The sequence below is a fragment of the Psittacula echo genome, assembly GCF_963264785.1.
Source record: "Psittacula echo genome assembly, chromosome: 15".
Lineage (NCBI taxonomy): Eukaryota > Metazoa > Chordata > Aves > Psittaciformes > Psittacidae > Psittacula > Psittacula echo.
The window spans coordinates 9,269,393-9,281,857 of NC_137751.1; the positions used below are offsets into that span (position 1 = coordinate 9,269,393).

Sequence of the window (12,465 nt, forward strand, 5' to 3'; positions counted from 1 at the left end):
AAAAAAAATTCACTTGGGGGAAACTATGACATGAAGCCATTCTGCTCAGATAAAGATAAGAACTCAGAGAGTCTCATTCAACTGTTAGTAGAAAAGCTCAGGGAACACCATGTGTTATGTTTCATCAGGAGCAGGGATCTGGCTTTGGCTGGGCTGGTTGATCTGAGGAGCACTCATGTTCTTACTGTTTTTGCAGAGTTTTGGGTGGGTTTGGGGTACCTGTGTTGAAGAGCTTCAGACAAATATGTTGGTTTGGGGTATTTTTGTGTTCACAATACTCACAAGTACAAGAGAAACAGTAGGATGGAAAGCTTGTAAATGAGCTCCAATCCAGGAGGAGCCAAGATTACATCAACATTCGTTGCATCATTTTACAAGTTCAATATTTTCCTTAAAGTGCTAATCCAATCTAAACAAGGGTTTGATTCTAAATTAAACAAACTCCACTTTTATTGGTATTAACTAAAATATGCAATGCTCATTTCAGCAGGCATGCACTAACAAGAACAGCTATGCAGACGGTGCTGTTCTCCAAGGCAAAGAAGGAAGGACATTAACTTAAACTCCCTTTTTTCCAAGAAAAATGCACTATATTACAAAATCCACAGCGAGCTTTATTAAAAAAACCCAACAACAAAACAAACCCCAAATTTCCTACACACCAATGCTTTTAAAGAGTCTTTAAAAAAAAAGCCACTTTCATTGCCTCTCCACTCCTGATTCAATTTGCTGTCAAAGGTCATGAGCTAAAATATACAGTTTACACTAAAAGCAGGAAGCAGGGTAAGTAATTGAATAACATCAGGAAATGGAAGAATACTGCCATTTTCCTAATGGATATAGTACAAGGTTTACTCTCTCCAAATTGAATTCTAGGAGCTCTTCTAGTACAGGGTTTATTTTTCTTCAGCTTGAATTTTAGCCTACAAGGTATAAAGAAAAATCCTCATGCAATCAAAAGGACAAAATACCACAGCAGCTTTATTTTCTAACAGACAAAGATGATCACTTATGCAGGAAAGAGAAAACCCCCATCCACAGTGTCTTAAACAGAACTGGCATAGCAGGTTGACTGTTTAATATACATGGGCTGGAAATAATTCTACTAAATCAGATCTCTGAATTATTCATGAAAAACAGATTTTCATGATTTAAATTAGAAAGACTTAAAATTACAAGCCTTGCATTGCTATTGATAGGTAAGGTCTCTTTCCCCCAATGTGATGTTAAGACTTATACAGCTCTACTCCAGGAAATGCTTTATGATCACTCTAAAATAGTATTCAAGATGCCACACCACTTACTGGTTCTGAAAACAACACACTCACTGGTAGCTACGGTAGACCACTAATAACACACCAGTAATAACTATATCAAAATGCATCATTATTATAAAGAAGAAAGTTTGAGGTGGGCATTTTCAGTATTTATTGCAGACTAAAGCACAGATTCATTTAAAATACTGGAAGCACAAGCCTTAGTACTGTATATGTATCTTTCCATCACTGAAAACGCTGCAATTCTCATAGGAAACATCAGGCCACAAATTTTACTTCAAAGCTTTCAAAAGCATTTTATAATGATGCATCTTTCACCCTCCCCCTCTTGTGCATCGTTAATGTATAAATACAATGCTACTAATAAGCTAAAGGTTCTGTGTTCCTTCTGGATAGGTACTCTGTGGTTATTCAACACAGCCCTGGTTTGTGACAAACTCCACAGTCAGCTGTAATGGCCACGGTGCTTTGTACTAGAAATTATTCATATTCATTTATCAGGTACCAAACCTTTCATCTGAAGATCTCCAAACACTACACAAATTCTCTGATTAAGCCTTTACGCCTTGATTAGAATTGTTAGATAAGTTTTTTATGATTAAACACAATTTACATACAGGATGAAGATGGGGAAATGAGGCTGCGACCCTGCAGAGGCCACCAAGTACATGTCCCCAGTGGCCCCGGTCCCTAACTCCCACACTGACACACTGCCTGATGTTCCCTTGCAGGGGGTTTAGATCTTGACATTGAGCAGCCAATTCATCTAGGTTGGACACGGCTTGGAGCAAGCTGCTCTAGTGGAAGGTGTCCCTGCCCATGGCAGGGGGCTGGAACTGGATGAGCTTTAAGGTCCTGTCCAACACAAACCACTCTGTGACTGATTCAGATCTGAGTATGTGGCAGCTTTATCCAGAGACAACTAGAGCTTTCTCCAAATCCTAAGAGATTGCTTTGTAAATCCCCAAACTGAGCTACAGCTAAAATGTCGATGCAACAACACTTGAACTGAGCAGTGTAAGTGCAGCTCCGGGTGAACCAGAGTCCAGAGAAGAACAGATGGAATAGCTGGAATAACCCATGATCCAACAGCCTGGTTTATAGCAACTGCTTCTGTGGGCTAAGGAAAAATCCCTGTTTCTTCAATCTTCAATTTGGCACAAGAGATACTGGAACTGAGCTCCTGTGACAATTCCTAGGGTCAGTCCTCAGTACACAGTTGTTCTTGATCATCAAGAGAAGTGAAGACAACTAACATCACATCTTGCAAACTGAGAGCAGCCTGCCACCCAAATACAGCTTTTATTTGACAACACAACACTGAAGTCATCACTATCTTGTCATTTCCTTCTTCAGAACCAAAGCACAGAGTAATTGTCTGGATATTAATTTATTTTCTTAAACATACGAGCTATTTTCCCTCACCTAGCAGGCCCTACTGAACAAGTTCTATAATTAACATCAAAGCAATTTGAAAGCTGCTTGACTTGCTAAAAGCTGGTAAACAAGCAGGAAGCAATAAGGTGCTTTACAAGAGAAGAACATGTGTTAGGGGGAGGGGAGACTATAAAACATTAAACAGATTGATTAGTAATTTGAAGAGAATTTCCATTTTTATTTACCCTCAGCCCCGCTTCGGGCACTTGGGGTTTATTTTGGGTTTTATTTCTAGAAGTATGAGATATTTTGTTCAGCTACGTCAGAGAAAAGCTGTTCAGAAGGAAAAGATGAACGTAGCTGGCAAAGCAAGAGTAGCATGGAAAATCTTCATGCACCAAATGTTTGCTGCTTCATATGGCCAGGATGAAGCCCACCTGCTTTACGATTAAAATACGTTTATGAAAACCTTCATAATGCCAACCTGAAATCTCTTACAGAAGTATTAAATGCCAGCTTCCAGCTCTCCTCCCATTCTCAGCTTTACTAGTTTCATTAATTTAAGGCCCTCTTTAGCCCTATGAGACTGGCAGGGTGAGACGAGCTTAGGCCTGATGGCATTTCATAAGCAAATTCGGGGTTTGCTCTCTCTTGCTTCTCTCTTTATGAAGAAGAGCAGCATGAGAAGGAACTCGATTCTTCTTTCTTAAGCGCACTGGTTCCTACACCTATTTCTAATTCTACTATCTGGGAAGACAAATAGGTACATACAGTACATGGGAACTTCAAAGTAGGTGACACAGCTCTTTGAAAGAGGGTAGATTGAGACTGGACATTAGGCAGAAGTTCTTCCCTGTGAGGATGCTGAGGCGCTGGCACAGGGTGCCCAGAGAAGCTGTGGCTGCCCCATCCCTGGCAGTATTCAAGGCCAAGCTGGACAGAGGCTTGGAGCAACTGACTCTACAGGAAGCGGTTTGGAACTGGAAGAGCTTTAAGCTTCTAACCCAAACCATTCTGTTTCTATGAAATGCAAAACCACATTAACTTTTGCAGTTGATTTTCCATTAAAATATTTGTTTTCTTTTAGCAACAGTAACTTACTTAAGGGTAATTTCCTTATATAACCTCACTGTATTTTAATAAGGAACAGAGAAAATCATTCCAGGGAGAGGTCAGGACATAAGGACAAGTCTATTTTGTCTGGTTTAGGAGTCATGGCCTTATGTAGTAATGGCCAGACCACGTTCTTGAACTGGCAATGGAACTGATTCGAAACATCCCTTTGAATTATTCAAATGTACAGCAAGCTCAGCATAAAAAATAAAGCTATGTCACATTTTTGCCAATAACAAAAGAGGTTTTCCTACTGCTACAGTTCATATGCTATGAAAAAGGGTTTAAATATAAGTCCCTGTTTCCTATGTTTAAGTTCGTTCAATTTCCATGGGTTTGGACACAAACAAAACTTAAAATGTCTTAATGTCATAGAAATGCAACATTCTGACTTGTAAAACCACCCAAAGTAGAGAATAACCTCCTCAAGAGTATCAGCAATTTTCCCGCACTTTACACACAGCTCATTTTTTGCTGTATTGAGATCAATAGCGGGAAGTTTATCAACGCATTCACATGGCTCTTCCAGCAACACCATGGGGGAAGCTTCCACTTCTAATAAATCTCAGCCCAAAATGAAGCCAGTCAGACCCGAAAGAATCACAGCCGCCCCTCCTCATCAGTGGGGCTATACCAGTCAGCTACAAACACAGGAGCACTGCCTTTAGTTCACGGAGATAGGAAAAAGCCCCACTTACTGAATTCAAAGAACTGCCTCTTCTCCTCACTGCCACCTTCCCCTTGGAATGGCCAAGCTAGGAGCCTTTCACACCCCTTGCTAAGGAAACAGGTCCTCTGAGTGTGGTCCACTGATACCTGAACAGTGTCAAACACACAACTGAATCCATGCAGTTACAGTGCTCAGGAGCTGAACCTAAGGTTACAAAAGCCTAACTATAACTTTAAACATGATGCAGGAGGCTGGCCCGCTCCTGAGGCTGCCCTCCTGCTCCTACAGCTCTTCCACCACCACAGTGCTTGTGGTGGGGTATCACAGCCTGCCTGCACCCACCCCTCCATCAGAGCAGGTGTCACAGTGGGAACAGCATCAGAGCACAGGGCCTGCTCCCCAGTGATGATCCCTGCGCCAGAAGGATGCTGCAAACCCACAAGTGTGCTGTGGATGCCACAACCACATTAAAGCACATTGCTCTTGCCCCTCCTCACACCTTTGTCTATATAGAGTTTGTAGAGGAAAGAGGAAATGAGTAACATAATATCAACATTTCTATTTTTTTCCATAACAAATTTGAGGATGAACTTCTGAGCCTCCAATTAATACAAAGGCAAACCTACAGGTCAGAAGTGTTGGCTTCAATCTAAGCTATTTGTAGAACACAGAAAAAAAGGTATTTTAAAAAGTGCTGGAAGATTTCTTCTCTTAATTCAAAGTGCTCACTTTATTATACAGTCTTATGTGACTTAAGCTGCAGCTTCATTCGTCTCCAAGCAGCCTCGGTCAAAACGACTCTTTTGTTTAATTCCTTATTGGAATGCAAGGGAACTTTTGCAGCAGCGACTGCTTGTGTCGCACATTTGAGATGTGGTTCACTTCCCAATACAGCACCTTTAATCATCACTGAAGTTATCAATTAAAGGGTGCCAACATTAAAAGAAAAAAAGATAATCCTGAGAGACAATAACTGTTCTATGCACAGTCTGCCTTTACTATTATTCTCAAGATCTCTAATTGATTAATATAATGAGGTTAACCCAAAAGTCACTGGTTTTAATCATGGCTTTTTCAGTTTGGAAGTTGCTGGGAGTTTCTGGTACCCCTGGCTGCAGTGGGTCAGTGGTACACACAGGGGCACTTTCTCCCAGTAGCATTACACACTCTGGGAACAGGATGGCGACATCTCTCTGGCAACTCCGTTTCACAGCTGCATAAACTGGAGCCAAAAGACAAAGTGAGATGCAGCAGGGCAGATCACAAAGCAGTGGCATAATTTGCATTAGAAATAAAAACATGCCAACATTGCTCATTTTCTTACAAGCCTGATCACGCACAACACAACAGCGATGGCAGGCGAAAGCAGGGGAGGCAGAGAAACCCTTCTGCCACATCCCAGGTGCTATCAGCTCACACCATTGCCTCCAGAGAAATGTGAGATATTATCATCATAGAACCCCAGACTGGTTTGTGTTGGAAGGGACCTTAAAGCTCATCCAGTTCCAACCCCCTGCCTTGGGCAGGGACACCTTCCACTAGAGCAGGTTGCTCCAAGCCCCATCCAACCTGGTTGGATGTTCCTGTTTCTACATACAACCTGAGTTCTTCCATGCCTTGCCCTTGGCTCTACCATTTATAAATAACACTACCACAATAATTACTGGTCACCATATGTGGTTATCAGGTATTAACGCTCACGTTTGAGTCCTGGTCAAAAGCCGATCCACACCCGAACAGCCACTATTTTAGCTAGAATAGGCAAACACAACATCGTAACCAGGTTTTAAGCTTATATTCTTCTGCGGCTACAAACAGGGACTCTCTGTGCCTACACCAGAGCCAAAAACACAAGCTCCTAATATCCACTACCTCTCACTGGAGGCTCTGAGCTGGGGGTTTTATGCAGTACCATACAAAAAGGATAGAAACAGTAGTACACTACGAAACAATTATTATGGTACTGAGTCCAAGATACAGGCATTTTCTACTTCAGCTTCCATAAACAACAGCTGGAGAGAGTTTCTCTTACCTCTGAATACATATATTCCTTCACAGGAGAGGGGCATGGCAAAACCGAGGCCCTTTTCTTCCAATTTCTTCAGCCCTGCAAGCAAAGCTCACCATGGGGAAGCCATTTTGAGTCTATGGGATTTTCCAGCATGGATTTTTAACCCACCTAGCAGGGATAACATCCTTAGTAATCAATTGGACTCATGATTACTCTTTCAAACCCAAGCTCAGACCCGTACAAATAAAAAAAGCATGCTTTACATGGCAATATATACAGAACAATAACAGTGCCAGATGGCAGAATACTGAACAGAATTAATTTCACACATGATGTTTTCAAGGTGTTAAAATATGTCACAGCTTCTGCTAATAAAACATCTTCCTCTTCCCTCCTCCTTTTAAGAAAAGGCTCCATTACCACCAGCCTGTATTTTACATTATATGTGTTTTCAATTCTGATAAGGGCAGCTGATTGCTTGCAAACTTAATTACAGTCAAATGAAAGTCTTTCAGAACCATCATTAGCAATTAGGACCCGCTGGATTTGCAGCGTATCATTTAGAGAGGTATAATTCAATAGCTTATTGAAAGATTGCAGGTGAGGCTGGGGATGAGAAGGGGGGGAAACGCCTGTGCCACGTCACTGCAGGCAAATCCTCAGCAAAGTGGCAGCTTCTGATCAATGAATGCAGGTGTTTGCACAGCTCCTCGCTCAGGAAGCGCTAGCTGCATCCTGCCATTGCACTTGGATTTGTGAATGGCTCCGCATTTCCTACTATGTGCCTGTTTCGGTGTATGTGTTTTCAAGGAATCCAAAGCGCCTAATTCAGGAATTGCAATAACCCTGGGGGATGGGGGCTGCACGGCGCAGAACAACAGGCACACAAAGCAACACATCATTTTTCGGTCCTTTCTGCAGAGAACAACAATCTTTTCTGTGCCCATTGAGCTCAATTATATATTATCAGGGAGCAGAAGTTGTTTGGATGCTTTCGAGCAGCTGGGTGCCTTCACAGATGACGTGCTGGATATGGTGACTGCGGGTTAAGTGCAGCTGGAGATTTCTGTGGCCTCTGATCAGAAGCAAACAGCAGTTGAGAATCACAAAATGCTTGTAATTCAAGCACTGTTTGTCACCAACAGCAGGTTCCAAGAAGGAAATGAGAGGGGCAACTGAACAGCAGCCCAGCTTTTAGACACGCATTCTCTCACACACAGAGATAATCCACATAGGGTGCATGTGTGCAAAACAAACCCTGGTTCCCTTTCAAGGATGGAATTACCAACTGGCCAGCACAAAGCAGTCAACCTCCTAACAGCACGATGGTAGACAAGATAACACCGAGCTGGACATCAGCAGACACAGATGACGTTAATTCATACAACAAGCCCCCACTTCGGGTATATCCCTCCAAACACACACTCCCTTGTGTAACATTAACCCTTCCAGAAAACTATGCTGCTCAGCCTGGACCTGTGCGAAGCTCCATCACTTCACCCCTTCCCCACAGATGTGCTCCTCCTTTCCCATCCTACAAAGGCTTCTCACAGCCCACATTTATAACTCCCTCCACATAGAATCACAGAATGGTTTGGGTTGGAAGGGACCTTAAAGCTTGTCCAGTTCCAACTCCCTTGCCATGGGCAGGGGCACCTTCCACTAGAGCAGGTTGCTCCAAGCCCTGTCCAACCTGGCCTTGAGCACTGCCAGGGATGGGGCAGCCACAGCTTCTCTGCAACTTATCACACCAGCATCTTCTGTAGTACTGCATGCACTCATGCTGTGGAACCTCAATGCACAGCTATCTGTATATGGCCCTTTCTATACTTGCAGTGCTATAATCTGATTTTTTTCATCATTTCATAGTTTATTTTTCAAGTTAAATGTTGTTCACAGCCTGGATTGACAAACAAACCCAAATAAACAACCCCCTGGATGACACAATACCAACACAGAGCAGACAGTTTCACAAAACCAGTGTCCCCTGCACACTCCTGTTACTTGTGACCAGTTGCTATGGGTGATTTCAACCTTTTGACTACACTTGCACACAATCAAACCATGCTGTGTAGGCTGCAGCACAAAGAGCAAATCTAGACATTTCAAAGTGGTTGCATTAGTGCTTTTAAATTGAAAACACACAGAAAACCGACCTCTTTCTCTACAGACAGAATAGAAAGACACATTCTCTCGATTTCCATTAATGCATGGCAGTGTCACTGCCCACACTCTATACACTGGTAGCAATGTTCTTTTTAACAAGTCATACAGAGCCAGATCTCCAACAAGGCAGAAGTAACCCCAGTGCACTCAGCAAGGCTTGCAAACCCCTCTGTTGTCCCACCACAAGCTATTTTCATGGCCCAGGTTCCTACCTCATCTTCAGCAGTTTTGTCGGCACTGAAATCACTGGCTGCCAGGAAAGTAATCCCAAACCACAGCAGCTATATAAAAGGAGATTTGAGCCTTTATCACTCATTCCAGGCATATGCAGGTTGGATGCAGTATTTCCACGGGGTTTGCCCTCACACTGCACAAATGCACACACCTTTTTTCCCTTGCTGCTGCACAGAGCTACAAGTTGGGAGTCACAGAAATGAAACAGTTCTCCTTGGTGGAGTATAATACTTGTAGCTGCTATTGCACTCCCAAAGCCCACCCACAATTTCATTTTCAATTAACAGCTCTTAGAAAAGCAGTAATGAAAGCAGTTGCTAAAGAGCACTCGGATGTCATTGAGAGACTGCAAACCCAAACTGTAAATAGCACATTGTAAATCGCTTGTCACCACAGTCAGCTCTCGCTGGAATCACACTGCCGGTGACAATCAAACCCATCTGCTCAGCTCCCCGACCAGTGTCACCACAAACCACAGAGCTAACACCCACCTCCCGCTCCACGCTCATTTACCTGTCATGTACAGGCTTGTCTAAAAGCCTGCAAAAGCCCTTCCTGACTGTAAGGCTGAATATTCCTACAGATCGTAGGATCCCAGACTGGTTTGGGTTGGAAGGGGCCTTAAAGCTCATCCAGTTCCAACCCCTGCCATGGGCATATGAATCTCCCAGCAGATAAAAAAAACAATGAAGGAAATGGTAGAGGGGGCAAACACCCATTGACTAAAGAGAAATGATCCTTCCCTCTGACTATCAAAATACTCTCAACACTTTCTGCAATGACAACTCATTGTTTCCTCGTACACCCCATTCTGCTCAGACCTTGAGGGATAAAAACTCATTAAAAAGTATTTAAAACTTGTTGCCACCCTTTCACGAGTTTAAAAATGTTCAATTTCAGATTTCCAATTGCTTTTTACAGAAAGCAAATAAAATCACCACTGCCGATTAACGGAAAGCAAATTAAATCTAAAACGCTGGAGAAATATTCTGATGAGTCTTATGTTTGCTTAACGCCAACTAATACTTCCTTGAGGCATAGGTACATTTATAAAAGCTCACAAAGCAGAGTTCAAAAGTCTTCTCGCTAGTAAAATATGAACCTTAATTAAGGTAGAGTTTCACATTCTGTGGATTTCAATAAACCTGTAGGCATTTCAGCAGAGCTGGATAAATACCTGCACGAATACTGCAAGGATTTTCTCTGAAAACTAATTAGCAGCCCTTCTAATAGCTGACTCCAACTAAATCTGTTGGACGAGGGAGCTTCATACTGTAAATCCTGCATGTGAGGGTTACTTCCAACACATGACAGGTTTCACAGGAAGGCGGATCGGACACAACTGTTAACTGCTGGTAAAACAGCCAACAAGGTATCCAAGTATAAAACATTTCCCAACAGGGACAGGCTGCAGCCAAGGCTTTATGCCAGTATGGGAATGCAAGTGACAGCATTGAGACTGCATCCTGACATCCAGTTATAATAGTCACACATTGCTCCAGGGATAACAGGGGCAAAATACATTGTTTACCTATGAAGTACATAACCCTAATATAGCAAGGACACTGCGTATACATATATCCTGAATCACAGACCCATAGCCTGGTTTGGGTTGGAAGGGACCTTAAAGCTCATCCAGTTCCAACCCCCTGCCATGGGCAGGGACACCTTCCACTAGAGCAGCTTGCTCCAAGCCCCATCCAACCGGGCCTTGAAGCCTACTGAACTTTGCCTTTGGACACTGCTCCTTTGCCAAGCACAAAACACAGAGGCCCCAGTTCTTGTCTTCTTGTCACCTGAGAAGGTTGCCAAGCAACCTGACTTCCCATCAGGAGCCTGGGAATTCAAGGGGATGGAGCTGGTTGGGGAAACAAACCCAAGGTGTGCAGACAAGAGTCGCTCTGGGGGGAAGTGTGTTACACAGTCACAGAAAACCCACCTCAGAACTTAGAATTCTCCTCCCTTTTTTTTTGAGGTCTTCACCATTTGTCTTGAAAGAAGACATAAAATGCTTACCAGAAATATTATATATAATGGTTGTGTGGGCATCTCTTCTTAAATAAGCTTTATAGTCTTTTCCATTACATCTTTTTTCCATGTCTAAGTGCCAAAGCCACTCGGATTTGTCAGCACCTAAACTCTTCATGAGACTAAATGTTCTTATCTAAGAAGCTATACCCTTACCAAATGTATTAAATTTATATTGAGCAAGATATTTTATTTCCTTTCAGCCTTATCCCTCAGGAATTAAGCAGAGTACTCAGATTTATCAGCTAAAAGGAAAACGGTTCTCCATGACATCTGTCAACTCAATAGCTTCCCAGCCAGTGTGTATTTATTCCTAAAAACATAACCTCACAAATTGCCTCCATCAGCAGCGAGGGCAATTCCTTCACAGCTTAAGTACTGGGCAGAAAGGTTTCACCTCACAGTAGGCTATGCCAGAGGAATCAGAGAGTGCAGAAAGTCAGCTCTTGCCAAGGCCGCTTCCTAGTGCACAAAGCACATATACTGACCATTTGATGTATTAAAAAGGAACAGCACGAAGACCGCAGAGGTGGACACAGAAAAATTGACAAGGAAACTCAGCAATCTTCAATATGTGCTTATAACCATTGCATCAACTGTCCTGAAGAGCTTCCCCATCTCCCTTTGAAATGCACAGTAAAATTAAATTAGAAGCAATACCTTAAAGGGTGTCAGAGTGTAACAATTTGTTTCTATATACAGTGTAGACTTAAAAATAATGATAACATATTTTTCACCAGCTTTAGTCACTCTAAATATCAAAATGAACACAAGCCAATGTACTTGTCATCTTCAGTGTTCCTTCCCTTTCCCTGAGCTCACAAGATGAGCAGCAGTGAATTCTCACTATTTCTCTAAAAGTTTCTCTGCAAAGCAAGATTTGGTTTGCATTAAACACGGATAAAGACGCATTCAATTAAATCCACCATCTCCATTAGAAATATAATTCTTGGTTAAAGAGTCATTAACATCACTCACATTTAGATCAAAGCTGACCTCTTCACTGTTACCTTGAACTTCACAATGAGCCAAATGACCACACAGCACATGCTACACTTAAAATGCCCAGCTCTAATTTAGTCTTTAGTAAAAAAACACACACACAAAGAACATTCATTAGAAAAGGCAAAATGTGGCTCTCTTTTTTCTGCGTCCTGCTCACCAGTGAAATCACACTTGTCGCACATTCCTCTTTTTTAAAGACGATACCAAACACAACCCTGCAGAGTCCTGAAGAAGAGACCAAGATTTCCACCCTCAAGCTTTGCGACCCTGGAGCTACACACTCACTCGTGTCACGTGTGCACCAAGGGAACACCAGTGGCGGGCAGGCAGGAGGTTCTTGCTTACAGGTAGGCGATGAGAGCACACACTGACATCCTACAAATGAGCTCCTCGCACCATAATCAGTCTTAGAGCTTTGTCTTAATTAACAGCTGCCCTCTCACAATTCCCTCACCGTGTCCTTCATGCTCAGAGGGGGTCTTACACTAGTACCAAGTCTAAAGACAAGAAGGCGTATTTATGTACAAAGTTGGCCTAACAACGTAAGAGACAGACCTCATTTGTTTGCCCTGACAGTCTCACAG

General features: G+C 42.6%; 1 protein-coding gene across 2 annotated transcripts in view; it reads right to left on the reverse strand.

The window, feature by feature from the left end:
- The window catches only part of AUTS2 (activator of transcription and developmental regulator AUTS2), a gene marked incomplete at both ends in the record, with an annotated part of 731,868 nt that overhangs the window by 521,260 nt on the left and 198,143 nt on the right, over positions 1-12,465 (reverse strand). The gene's annotated exons all lie outside the window — the stretch shown is intronic.